This window comes from Salvelinus namaycush, chromosome 20 (genome assembly GCF_016432855.1).
Source record: "Salvelinus namaycush isolate Seneca chromosome 20, SaNama_1.0, whole genome shotgun sequence".
In the NCBI taxonomy this organism is placed as follows: domain Eukaryota; kingdom Metazoa; phylum Chordata; class Actinopteri; order Salmoniformes; family Salmonidae; genus Salvelinus; species Salvelinus namaycush.
Window position 1 is genome coordinate 38,630,545 of NC_052326.1, and position 14,180 is coordinate 38,644,724.

A 14,180-nucleotide genomic window follows, 5' to 3' on the forward strand; every position below is an offset into this window, starting at 1 on the left:
CATAAGAAATAACAGGCTATTATCAGGCCTATGTCTGACAGTACTGAAGCCCATTGCTCTAGCTGACATCATAAAGGCTGGCTTGCACTGCTAAATGGCCAAGGTCTGTAATTACTGTATTCAGGGGTGTTGAAGATGTTAGGGATGCCATTTTATCCAAAGTGACTTACAACTGTGAGTAATAGCCTACATTATTGTATAGGTGGCTGCAGTGGGCCCCTGTAATCTAAAATAAATTAAGTTTCACGGGCTGCATGACCAACTGAGACATGGTTGAGATTGAACCTTGTATTGGAGGTAGGACCTAATACTAGAAGGCTACAGTTTCTGTGAGCTTACCTAGCTCTGACTCAAGGATTTAGTCTTGTCTGATTAATCAGGCTATAAAACACAATTCATTGGCATACTATACAGCCTGACACATTTGAGTTCAACATTGTGTAAATGTTCCTTTCATGCCAGAATGTTGAATAAAATTACATTTAAACTTACTCTACTGATTGTTGTGCGGTTTGTCTTTCACTCACTTGAAATTTGAGCCAAAATATCCACAGGAAATTATTGTTTACCCAACTTTTTTGAGAGCTGGTAGGTTTGCCACTGCCAGCTGAATGTAAGCAACGTTCAGTCTGTGTTTTGGTTACACTTGGTTATTGTTTATTGTGCAAGTGTTTACGTTGCAGTAAAATACACAACAGAAAATCAAGCAGACAGAACCATACCTACCAGCTCTCAAAAAATTAGGGTAAACAATCATTTCCTGTGGATATTTGTAAAAAAAAAAAAATTGAGTGCTGAAGGAGAAACTGCACAGACAACCGGTAGAGTAAGTTTAAATGTAATTTTATTAAACCTTCTACCTTGCAAGGAACATTTAGGCTTACACAATTTTTCACTCAAATGTGTCAGGCTGTATATACCAATTAATGATGTATTACAGCCTGATTAATCAGACCAGATTTAGCCTATCCCCAAAGTAACAATTACTGCATTGTTTGGCCTATCAGCAGGAATGTCTTTTCAACATTATTTTATTCACTACCACCACAGATGGATAGAGGAAACCCAGATGAATCGCAGGGGGTGAACATTTAAAGCATTCAGTTTGACAGACTACAACCTATTGGTGTATTGCCGCCACCTACTGTTTGGGATTTTTGATGAAATCAATCAAAAACGATTCCACTTCTTCAATCAGTTCAATCACATCCCTACATGACGACGTAGCATTAATCGATTCCTTGTAATGCATCTGTTGTAAAAAAACAACAACTTTCAGCCGCACTCACAGCTATGCCTGTTTTCTCAGATTTTCTCTCTGTTTGTGCTGTGCAGTTGATAACCAATGCAATAACCGCTACAATGTTCACCTTCTTAACATGCAACATGTCAGGATCCTTCTGTTGACAAGGCATATTCACTGGTGTCTCTACTCCTACTACCATTATTTCTTCAACGTCACTCCTTTCTTCCACTCTCCTCACGGCCTTCGGATAGTAGACATTATTCTTCCCACCTCTGTCTCCTTCACCCTAACAGGGCATTTAAAGAATTTGGGTGCATGTTCACCACCACAATTGCAGTATTTAGTCTCAGCTTGCATACGATACTCCTGCCCTCTACATACACTTGACACACTACCAAATAATTTGCAATTATCACACTGCATGGGTTTGGGAATGAAAGCTCTTAAAGCAGGAATCATCAACTAGATTCAGTTGCGGGCCAATTTTCTTCTTGTCCAACGCCTCCATGATTTTCATATAGACTTCAAACGGATCTCCCAGGTAACTCCATCGATCCAAAACCTTCACTCCGTCCAAAAAATAATCAGAACTAGGCTTGGATTTACTAAATCCCACAACCACATTACTTCTCTTATTTCAGTTTGTGTTTGCAACTGTAATCCTTCTCACTCTCCATTCTCACTCTCCACTCTCCATTCTCACTTCTCACTCTACATTCTTCTCACTCTCCATCTCCATTCGACACGCCATCTGAGTCAAACAGAAAATCCACTTACGCCATCTTCTTCCCCGTTGGGTCTCCAGTTGTAGCTTCCACTCACCATAAAAAATGGTGGAAGGAGGAGACGGCTCTATAGAAGCCGGTGTGCGAGATACCTGAAGAGAATAAGTCAGAGAGTGGTTAAATCGCCTCTGCCCTCCGTTCTAATGGCCAACGTGAAATCACTGGAGAATAAACTGGATGAGCTCCGTTCGAGACTATCTTATCAATGTGATCTGAAGAACTGTATTATCCTATGTTTCTCTGAGTCATAGCTCAACAAGGACTTAGTTAATATAAATCTAGCTGCTTTCTATACATCAGCAGCACAGAACGGCTCCGTCGGGGAAGCTGAGAGGAGGGCGTGTGTGTGTATCTTTATTAACAACAACTGGTGTGCGATCTCTAATGTTAAGGAAGTCTTGGGGTTCTGCTCGCCTAAGTTAGAATACCTCATGATACGCTAGCTGTATACCACACCAATTACCAAGAGATTTCATCTATACATTTCGTAGCTGTCTATTTACCACCACAAACCGGTGCTGGCACTAAGACCACATTCAACAAGCTGTATAGGGCCTTAAAACTTCTTATGGCTGCAGGGGCAGTATTGAGTAGCTTGGATGAAAGGTGCCCAGAGTAAACTGCCTGCTCCTCAGTCCCAGTTGCTAATATATGCATATTATTATTAGTATTGTATAGAAAACACTCTGCAGTTTCTAAAGCTGTTTGAATGATGTCTGCGAGTATAACATAACTCATATGGCAGGCAAAAACCTGAGAAGAAATCCAAACAGGAAGTGGGAAATCTGAGGTTGGTCGATTTTCAACTCATCGCCTATCGAATACACAGTGGGATATGGATCAGTTTGCACTTCCCACGGCTTCCACTAGATGTCAACAGTCTGTAGAACCTTGTCTGATGCCTCTACTGTGAAGTGGGGCCGAAGGAGACAGGAATGAGTCAGGTCTGCCATGAGCTGACCATGCGCGTTCACATGAGAGGGAGCTCTGTTCCATCGCACATCTGAAGTCAATAGAATTCTCCGGTTGGAACGTTATTGAAGATTTATGTTAAAAACATCCTAAAGATTGATTCAATACATCGTTTGACATGTTACTACTGACTGTTACGGAACTTTTTGACATTTTTTCTGCTTTTAGTGAACGCGCTTCCTGACTTTGGATTTGTTTACCAAACACTCTAACAAAAATAGCTATTTGGACATAAATGATGGACATTACCGAACAAAACTAACATTTCTTGTGGAAGTGGGAGTTCTGGGAGTGCAGTCCGACGAAGATCAGCACAGATAAGTGAAGATTTATAATGCTATTTATGAGTTTTGTTGACTGCACAATTTTGCGGGTAACTGTATGGCTTCCTTTTGTGGCTGACGCTGTTCTCAGATGATTGAATACTGTGCTTTTGCCGTAAAGCTTTTTGAAATCTGACACAGCGGTTGCATTAAGAACAAGTGTATCTTTAATTCTATGTAAAACATGTATCTTTCATCAAAGTTTATGATGAGTATTTATGTTATTTGACGTGGCTCTGCAATTTCTGAACATGGCGCCAATGTAAACTGAGGTTTTTGGATATAAATATGAACTTTATCGAACAAAACATATATGTATTGTGTAACATGAAGTCCTATGAGTGTCATCTGATGAAGATCATCAAAGGTTAGTGATTAATTTTATCTCTATTTCTGCTTTTTGTGACTCCTGTCTTTGGCTGGAAAAATGGCTGTGTTTTTCTGTGATTTTGCGGTGCTTTCGCTGTAAAGCCATTTTGAAATCGGACACTGTGGTGGGATTAACAAGAAGTGTATCTTTAAAATAGTGTGAAATACTTGTATGCTTGAGGAATTTTAATTATGAGATTTCTGTTTGAATTTGGCGCCCTGCACTTTCACTGGCTGTTGTCATATCGATCCCGTTAACAGGATTGCAGCCATAAGACGTTAAGCAAACAAGAAAATGCTCACCCAGAGGCGGTGCACCTAGTGACCGGTGACTTTAATAAAGGAAAACTGAAATCCGTTTTACCTCATTTCTACCAGAAACTAAAGGTGAAAAACGGTAGATCACGCTCCACTGAAAGGTTGCTGGCACGAATCCCCAAACTGACATGGTAACAATCTGTCATTCTGCTCCTGAGTAAGGCAGTTAACCCACTGTTCCCCAGGCGCCGAAGACGTGGATGTCGATTATGGCAGCCCCCTGCACCTCTCTGATTCAGAGCGGTTGGGTTAAATGCAGAAGACACATTTCAGTTGAAGCCATTCAGTTGTACAACTGACTAGGTATCCCCCTTTCCCTTCCCTATTTGGGAAATCTGACCATAACTCTATCCTGATTCTTTTTTACAAGAGAAAACTCAAACAGGAAGTACCAGTGACACACTCAATATGGAAGTGGTCTGATGAAGCGGATGCTAAGCTACAGGTCTGTTTCGCTAGCACAGACAGAATGTGTTCTGGGATTCATCCGATGGCATTGAGGAGTTTACCACATCAGTCACCGGCTTTATAAATAAGTGTATCGATGCACATATACCTTCTATGCACGCTTCGAAGGCTAGCAAACACTGAACTATGCATGTGAGCACCAGCTGTTTCAGACAACTGTGTGATCACGCAGTTGTAGCTGATGTGAGTAAGCCCTTTAAACAGGTTAACAATCACAAGGCCGCAGGGCCAGATAGAGTACCAGGACGCGTACTCAAAGCATGTGCTGACCAGCTGGCAAGTGTCTTCTCTAACATTTTCAAACTCTCCCTGACCTAGTCTGTAATACGTACATGTTTCAAGCAGACCACTATAGTTCCTGTGCCCAAGAACGCCAAGGCAACCTGTCTAATTGACTATTGCGCCATAGTACTCACATCTGTAGCATGAATTGCTTTGAAAGGCTGGTCATGGCTCACATCAAAAAGCTCATCCCAGACACCCTGGAACTACTCCATTTTGCATACCGCCCCTACAGATCCACAGATGACACAGTCTCTATTGCACTCCACACTGTCATTTCCCACCTGGACAAAAGGAACACCTACGTGAGAATACTGTTCATTGACTACAGCTCAGCGTTCAACACCATAGTGCCCTCCAAGCTCATCACTAAGCTAAGGACCCTGGGCTATAACACCTTCAGAAAATATTCATACTCCTTGACTTATTCCACATTTTGTGTTACAGCCTGAATTCAAAATGGATTACATTGTAGTTTATCTCACACATCTATACACAATAACCCATAATGATAAAGTAAAACATTTATAGAAAATGAAATACAAAAATATCTTATTTACACAAGTATTTACACCCCTGACTCAATACTTTGTAGAAGCACTTTTGGCAGCAATTACAGCTGTGAGTCTTTCTGGGTAAGTCTCTAAGAGCTTTCCACACCTGGATTGTGCAACATTTGCCTATTATTATTTTCAAAATTCTTCAAGCTCTGTAGAATTGGTGGTTGATCATTGCTAGACAACCATTTTCAAGTCTTGCCATAGATTTTCAAGTAGATTTAAGTCACAACTCTGCCACTCAGAGCCATCACTGTCTTCTTGGTAAGCAACTCCAGTGTAGATTTGGCCTTGTGTTTTAGGTTATTGTCCTGCTGAAAGGTGAATTCAGCACCCAGTGTCTGGTGGAAAGCAGACGGAACAGGGTTTTCCTCTAGGATTTTGCCTGTGCTTAGCTCCATTCCGTTTTATTTTGAAAAACTCCCCAGTCCTTAACGATTACAAGCATACCCATAACATGATGCAGTCACCGCTATGCTTTAAAATATGTAGAGCGGCCCCAAATATAACACTTTGTGTTCATGACAAAAAGTGAAGTGCTTTGCCACATTTCTTGCGTTATTACTTTAGTGCCTTTTGGAATATTTTGTATTCTGGACAGGCTTTCTTCTATTCATTCTGTCAATTAGGTTAGGTGTGGAGTAACTGTTTCAAAGTCACCATTGGTGAGATCCCTGAGTGGTTTCTTTCCTCTACAGCAACTGAGTTAGGAAGGATGCCTGTATCTCTGTAGTGACTCGGTCTATTGATACAACATCCAAAGTGTAATTAATATGTCTGCTTTTTAAAAATGTTTACACATCTACCAATATGTGCCCTTCTTTGAGAGACATTGGAAAACCTCCCTGGTATTTCTGGTTGAATCTGTGTTTGAAATTCACTGCTCGACTAGAGACCTTACCGATAATTGTATGTGTGGGGTACAGAGATGAGGTAGTCATTCAAAAATCATGTCAAACACTATTATTGCACACAGAGTGAGTCCATGCAACTTATTATGTGACTGTTAATCCAATTTTTATTTATGCTTACCATAACAAAGGGGTTGAATACTTATTGACTCAAGACATTGTGTGTAGGCCAGTGACAATCTTTAAAAACATTTTTTTTAATACATTTTAAATTCAGGCTGTAACACAACAAAATGTGTAAGAAGTCAAGGGGTGTGAGTACTTTCTGAAGGCACTGTACCTCTGTAACTGGATCCTGGAATTCCTGACAAGCCGCCTCATGGTGGTGAGGGTAGACAACACATCCGCCACACTGACCCTCAACACAGGGGCCCGACAGCGGTGTGTGCTTAGTCCCCTCCTGTACTCCCTGTTCACCCACGACTCCAATACCATCATTAGGTTTTCAGACAACACAACGGTAGTAGGCCTGACAACCGACGACGATGAAACTACAGGCACGAGGTCAGAGACCTGGCAGTGTGGTGCCAGTAAAACAACATCTCCGTCCACGTCAGCAAGTCAGTGTAGCTTATCATGGACTACAGGAAACGGGGGGCCAAGAATGCCCCCATCCACATCGACAGGGCTGTTGTGGAGCAGGTCGAGAGCGTCAAATTCCTCGGTGTCCACATCACTAAGGAACTGTCATGATCCACACACATGACACATGACACACATGAAGAGGGTATGACAACACCTCTTACCCCTCAGGAGACTAACAGATTTGTCATGGGCCCTCCGATCCTTAACAAGTTCTACAGCTGCACCATTGAGATGATCTTGACTGGCTGCATCACCTCTTGATATGCTTGGCATCTGACTGCAAGGCGCGACAGAGGGTACTGCGAATTTGGGTTTGGCCTATGCCAGGAGAACGCTACCTGCCCAAATGCATAGTGCCAACTGTAAAGTTTGGTGGAGGAGGAATAATGGTCTGGGGCTGTTTTCCCCCTTAGTTCCAGTGAAGGGAAATCTTCACACTACTGTATACAATTACATTACATTCGGCGATTCTGTGCTTTCAACTTTGTGGCAACAATTTGGGGATGGCCCTTCCCTGTTTCGGCATGACAATGCCCCCATGCATAAAGCGTGGTTCATACAGAAATGGCTTGTTGAGATCGGTGTGGAAGAACTTGACTGGCATGCACAGAGCCCTGACTTCAACTCCATCGAACACCTTTGGGATGAATTGGAGCCAGGCCTAATTGACCGACCAACAGTGCCCGACCTCACTAATGCTCTTGTGGTTGAATGGAAGAAAATCCCCTCAACAATTTTATTTTTATTTTATTTCACCTTTATTTAACCAGGAAGGCAAGTTGAGAACAAGTTCTCATTTACAATTGCGACCTGGCCAAGATAAAGCAAAGCAGTTCGACACATACAACAACACAGAGTTACACATGGAGTAAAACAAACATACAGTCAATAATACAGTAGAAAAATAAGTCTATATACAATGTGAGCAAGTGAGGTGAGATAAGGGAGGTGAAGGCAAAAAAAAGGCCATGGTGGCGAAGTAAATACAATATAGCAAGTAAAACACTGGAATGGTAGATTTGCAGTGGAAGAATGTGCAAAGTAGAGATAGAAATAATGGGGTGCAAAGGAGCTAAATAAATAAATACAGTAGGGAAAGAGGTAGTTGTTTGGGCTAAATTATAGATGGGCTATGTACAGGTGCAGTAATCTGTGAGCTGCTCTGACAGCTGGTGCTTAAAGCTAGTGAGGGAGATAAGTGTTTCCAGTTTCAGAGATTTTTGTAGTTCGTTCCAGTCATTGGCAGCAGAGAACTGGAAGGAGAGGCGGCCAAAGGAAGAATTAGTTTTGGGGGTGACCAGAGAGATATACCTGCTGGAGCGCGTGCTACAGGTGGGTGCTGCTATGGTCACCAGCGAGCTGAGATAAGGGGGGACTTTACCTAGCAGGGTCTTGTAGAGGACCTGGAGCGACGAGTATGAAGCGAGGGCCAGCCAACGAGAGCGTATAGGTCGCAGTGGTGGGTAGTATATGGGGCTTTGGTGACAAAACAGATGGCACTGTGATAGACTGCATCCAATTCATTGAGTAGGGTATTGGAGGCTATTTTGTAAATGACATCACCGAAGTCGAGGATTGGTAGGATGGTCAGTTTTACAAGGGTATGTTTGGCAGCATGAGTGAAGGATGCTTTGTTGCGGAATAGGAAGCCAATTCTAGATTTAACTTTGGATTGGAGATGTTTGATGTGAGTCTGGAAGGAGAGTTTACAGTCTAACCAGACACCTAGGTATTTGTAGTTGTCCACATATTCTAAGTCAGAGCCGTCCAGAGTAGTGATGTTGGACAGGCGGGCAGGTGCAGGCAGCGATCGGTTGAAGAGCATGCATTTAGTTTTACTTGTATTTAAGAGCAATTGGAGGCCACGGAAGGAGAGTTGTATGGCATTGAAGAGTCCAAAGAAGGGCCAGAAGTATACAGAATGGTGTCGTCTGCGTAGAGGTGGATCAGAGACTCACCAGCAGCAAGAACGACATCATTGATGTATACAGAGAAGAGAGTCGGTCCAAGAATTGAACCCTGTGGTACCCCCATAGAGACTGCCAGAGGCCCGGACAACAGACCCTCCGATTTGACACACTGAACTCTATCAGAGAAGTAGTTGGTGAACCAGGCAAGGCAATCATTTGAGAAACCAAGGCTATCGAGTCTGCCGATGAGGATGTGGTGATTGACAGAGTCGAAAGCCTTGGCCAGGTCAATGAATACGGCTGCACAGTATTGTTTCTTATCGATGGCGGTTAAGATATCGTTTAGGACCTTGAGCGTGGCTGAGGTGCACCCATGACCAGCTCTGAAACCAGATTGCATAGCGGAGAAGGTATGGTGGGATTCGAAATGGTCGGTAATCTGTTTGTTGACTTGGCTTTCGAAGACCTTAGAAAGGCAGGGTAGGATAGATATAGGTCTGTAGCAGTTTGGGTCAAGAGTGTCCCCCCCCTTTGAAGAGGGTGATGACCGCAGCTGCTTTCCAATCTTTGGGATGTTCCAACATTTAGTGGAAACCCTTCCCAGAAGACTGGAGGCTGTCAATTACCTCATACCCCTGCACATCGACTCGGTACTGGTACTCCGTGTATATAGCCAAGATATTGTTACTCATTGTGTATTTATTCCTTGTGTTATTATGTTTCCATTATTCTTCGTGTTATTATGTTTCCATTCTTCGTGTTATTATTTTTCAATTATTCCTCGTGTTATTTATTTTAAAAAAAAAGTATACTATTTCTATATTCTTTTTTTGCGTTGTTCGCAAGGGCCCGTAAGTAAACATTTCACTGTTAGTCTACACCTGTTGTTTACGAAACATGTGAGAAAGAAGATTTGATTTGACTTCCGTGGCTTCAATGAGAGGGGGCAGTCATTCTCCCCTGGTATTTCCAGATTGGATTTGTAATTTACTCCATTTTCCACTAGATGGAGATAATGGTATCAGAAAGAACCCAGTGCTATTTGGAAGTGGTGGGGTGGAATATGATAGCATACACATTACCTTCAGGAGGAATTACCACATCAATATTGGATTCGTCTTGTTTGTATATAATGAGCTTATCGTGTGTTAGAAAATATAGATGTTGTTTCCCAGGGTATCCATTCTATACCCAAATATGTAACCTGAAGCCAGAAATATGGTCTATAGACCTACTACCTTGAACCAAAGGTCAGCATATGGTGTTGTACTCAGACGCAGAAGTTGAAAGTGTTGGTCATTTTAAGTAATTTTATCTTTGCACATCTATAGGTCCACATTTTGAGCTTGTTTAGCCTTTTAAATGCCTCATATGAGCTCAGCCATTGAGTTTAGTGATATGTCAGTCTCATATGAAGCTAAATAATACCGGAGAATATCTGGAAAGGGGTGTGGTCGGTGGTGATGTGTGTTTTTGTCAGGGGGTATCCATGACTATGTTAACACAGCTTCTGTCCCCTATATGGTTTTGGGGGATGTATACTTTGTATCCCCCTACGCCTGATCCCTAGACCTGTGCTCTCAGGACTTCAGGCCAAGGGGCTAGCCTCTAAACATGGTTCCCCCTCTCTGGTCATGTGAATGAGGGTAGCCCATTGTAGTCCCGCTTGTTACTCTTCCATCCACTCTGCTGCTCCCTCTCCATTCTTTCTCTTCCCACCCCGCTGCAGTGTCAACACCATCCACTAACCTGCTGGGTGTCTCTGTGACACTGTTTTCTCCAGCCTCCTGCTGGTCCCTGTGTGAAGACTGAACTTCCGTTACCCCTATGGGCAAATCCATTTGATTTCTATCACTTTCTGACAACACCCCTTTTGATTTGAACAAAACCTTCCATACATTTTTGCCCATTGTAGAAGTGGTCAGAAAGTGACTTTTGGACCTGAATGCCAAAACATTCAAGAGATAAAGGTGCTGAAAGTGGACCTATTTTACATACCCCACCATACCATTAGACATGTCTTCATCACTGGAAAAAAGAAACATTTGAGATTGATATATTTTAAAAGCTTACAAATAGGATTGTCAAACTATTTCAAAATGTCTTGAAAAAAAGTGTATTTAATTTTTTACTTTAAACATAAATTATCTAAAAATGCGTACATTAGTTTTTTTCTTCATATTCACATTTGTTGTAGTTTAGACCCTATTCTACATTTGATGGTTTTTGTGTTGTGCCTGCTATCAGTTGAGACACATCATGCCCTTGAATACATTGTGGGTGTCATGTTTTAGCTCATAAATGTACTAAAATGGGAATAAAATTCAAATTTCAACTTTCAAATCGTACCACAAAGATGATTGGAGTTCCACACATCATAGAATGTTGACTTGAATGGGAATATCTGTTGTTTTAAATTATGCTGTCAATTCTCCATAGGAAATCATAGAAATATAGGTAATAGAAAAACATTTAAGTTGTCATTCGATGGTGGGTAGACCGGCGGCCGTCTTTGGTAGTAATTAGAATTTTTTTAAATCTATTAAAATCCAATTTCAATGGTGTACCAGCTAAATTGCAGTGATCTGAAGGGATAGGTCCATTCTATGAAAACTATTTCTATGGTTGAAATGACACCCACCCTGTATTCAAGAGCAGGTTGTGTCTTAACCGATGGTGGGCACAATACAAAAACCTCAGATGTGAAATAGGGTCTAATCTACAACGTATCAGAATATGAAAAAAATCGGAGTTTACGCATTTTTAGATCATTGATGTTAAAAAAGAAAGAAATTATGAAATAGTTTGACAACCCTGTTTTGTAAGCTTTTAAATTATAACTCAAACATTTTATCTTTTCCATTGATGAAAACATGGATGTCTCATGGTATGGTGGGGTGTGCAAAATGGGTAAACTTTAAGCACCTTTGTCTCTGGGATGTTTTGGCATTCAGGGGGAAAAAAGTCACTTTCTGACCACTTCAATGGGCAAACATGTAGGGAAAGTTTTTAAATTGAAAGAGATGTGTTCAAACAGTGATTGAATTCAAATCATTTTTACCCCCATCTCTCTTGCTCTCTCCCCCTCTCTCTTTCTCTCTCCTTCTCCCCCCCACCTCTCTCTCTCTTTCTCCCCCCCACGTCCCCCTCTGTTCCTCTGCTCAATAGATTGGCAATGGTAGCCTCTGACTGCTCTGACTGCTCAGCATACTGTCCTTCTGTCCATCCCCACTCACAACACTTTCAGATGACTTAATGAATTTGTTCACCATTTTCTTTATAGGACTGCTATTTGGTTGCATGCCTCTCCTCTCCATCTCATTGGCTAATACTATGAGCTGGAGTTACAAGAGCAATAACTGTACACTTCTCGCTATCTGAGCCCGATTCATACCCACAGCAACCTGATGGAATGTTAGCTACCAGAGTTGAATGATTCTTCCCAGCTCTGCTTCCAATCCCCTTTTGTGACACCGACACCCATCTGCTTTTTCCCAAGCCCGCAATTAGCAATGGACCCTATAGGCTATCCCTTGTGTACAGTCACAGCCAAGTCCTGATGTAAGTTTGGCTAGGCCTAATTGGCGTAATGATCTCAGCTCGTTTGTTAAAACCCCGGGATGTTATCTGTTCCCAAGGTCAGAAGCCCTCAGTGCTTTGGGCCCCCTGGAGGGAGGGTAGGGGGACGGGCAGAAAAACAGAGGCTGTGTTCTAAATGGAACCCTATTTCCTGTATAGTACATTACCTTTGACCAGGGCCCATAGGGATTAGGGTGCCATTTTGTACACAGTCAGAGTTGGAATAGTGTTTTCTACTCAGAGAAAGGCTATTGGTTTTGTATGGAATGGGGAGTTTAAATTGACAAAAGCACAACTGTCAGAGGAGAGGTTGGTTTTCAGTGTGGCTTCTTCTTTCCTCCATCGTGTATATATCCTCATATTTTTCACAAGTCTAAAGTCTTCTCTTTTTAATCACTTCCTCTGTGGAAACAAAAGACTCAGAGAGAAAGGGCTCGAGGTGGTCCTGAGATGGTTGGCATAAATGCAGGGTTGTGGAGCAACTGTTCTGTTCTTCCTATCCTTCCATTCAAACAGCTGACATCACCAGGCGTAAAGTCTGTCTCATCTCTCTCTCCTCTTTTCCACAGCCTCTCCTCCTCTCTCGACATAGTTCAAAGGCTGAGGTTTTTCTCACTCTCCCAGTCTGCCCACCACTACCCCCCCCCCCCCCCCCCCTCTCTCTCAGAAGCGCTTCACCCGTCTCTCTGTCTCTCTCTTAAACACATCTCAAACCGAAAGCATTGTATTTGGTTCAAAACATTCTCTAAGACGTAAACCTCAACTGGAGTTGTACATAAAGTGTCATGGAACAAGTTGAAGAAGCTGAACTCTAGGAGTAACATTGGATGGTCAATTATCATGTTCAAGTCATATTGACAAAGTTGTTATGAATATGCAGAGAGGTACAGTTGAAGTCGGAAGTTTACATACACTTATGTTGGAGTCATTAAAACTCGTTTTTCAACCAACAAACTATAGTTTTGGCATGTCAGTTAGGACATCTACTTTGTGTATGACACAAGTCATTTTTCCAACAATTGTTTACAGACAGATTATTTCATTTATAACTCACTGTATCACAATTCCAGGGGGTCAGAAGTTTACATACACTAAGTTGACTGTGCCTTTAAACAGCTTGGAAAATTCCAGAAAATGATGTCATGGCTTTAGAAGCTTCTGATAGGCTAATTGACATAATTTGAGTCAACTGGAGGTGTACCTGTGGATGTACACTGCTCAAAAAAATAAAGGGAACACTTAAACAACACAATGTAACTCCAAGTCAATCACACTTCTGTGAAATCAAACTGTCCACTTAGGAAGCAACACTGATTGACAATAAATTTCACATGCTGTTGTGCAAATGGAATAGACAACAGGTGGAAATTATAGGCAATTAGCAAGACACCCCCAATAAAGGAGTGGTTCTGCAGGTGGTGACCACAGACCACTTCTCAGTTCCTATGCTTCCTGGCTGATGTTTTGGTCACTTTTGAATGCTGGCGGTGCTTTCACTCTAGTGGTAGCATGAGACGGAGTCTACAACCCACACAAGTGGCTCAGGTAGTGCAGCTCATCCAGGATGGCACATCAATGCGAGCTGTGGCAAGAAGGTTTGCTGTGTCTGTCAGCGTAGTGTCCAGAGCATGGAGGCGCTACCAGGAGACAGGCCAGTACATCAGGAGACGTGGAGGAGGCCGTAGGAGGGCAACAACCCAGCAGCAGGACCGCTACCTCCGCCTTTGTGCAAGAAGGAGCAGGAGGAGCACTGCCAGAGCCCTGCAAAATGACCTCCAGCAGGCCACAAATGTGCATGTGTCTGCTCAAACGGTCAGAAACAGACTCCATGAGGGTGGTATGAGGGCCCGACGTCCACAGGTGGGGGTTGTGCTC

General features: G+C 42.4%; 1 protein-coding gene across 1 annotated transcript in view; it reads left to right on the forward strand.

Annotated features, from left to right (window-relative positions):
• LOC120065328 (testis-expressed protein 264 homolog) overlaps positions 1-14,180 on the forward strand; it is an 86,563-nt gene that overhangs the window by 682 nt on the left and 71,701 nt on the right. The gene's annotated exons all lie outside the window — the stretch shown is intronic.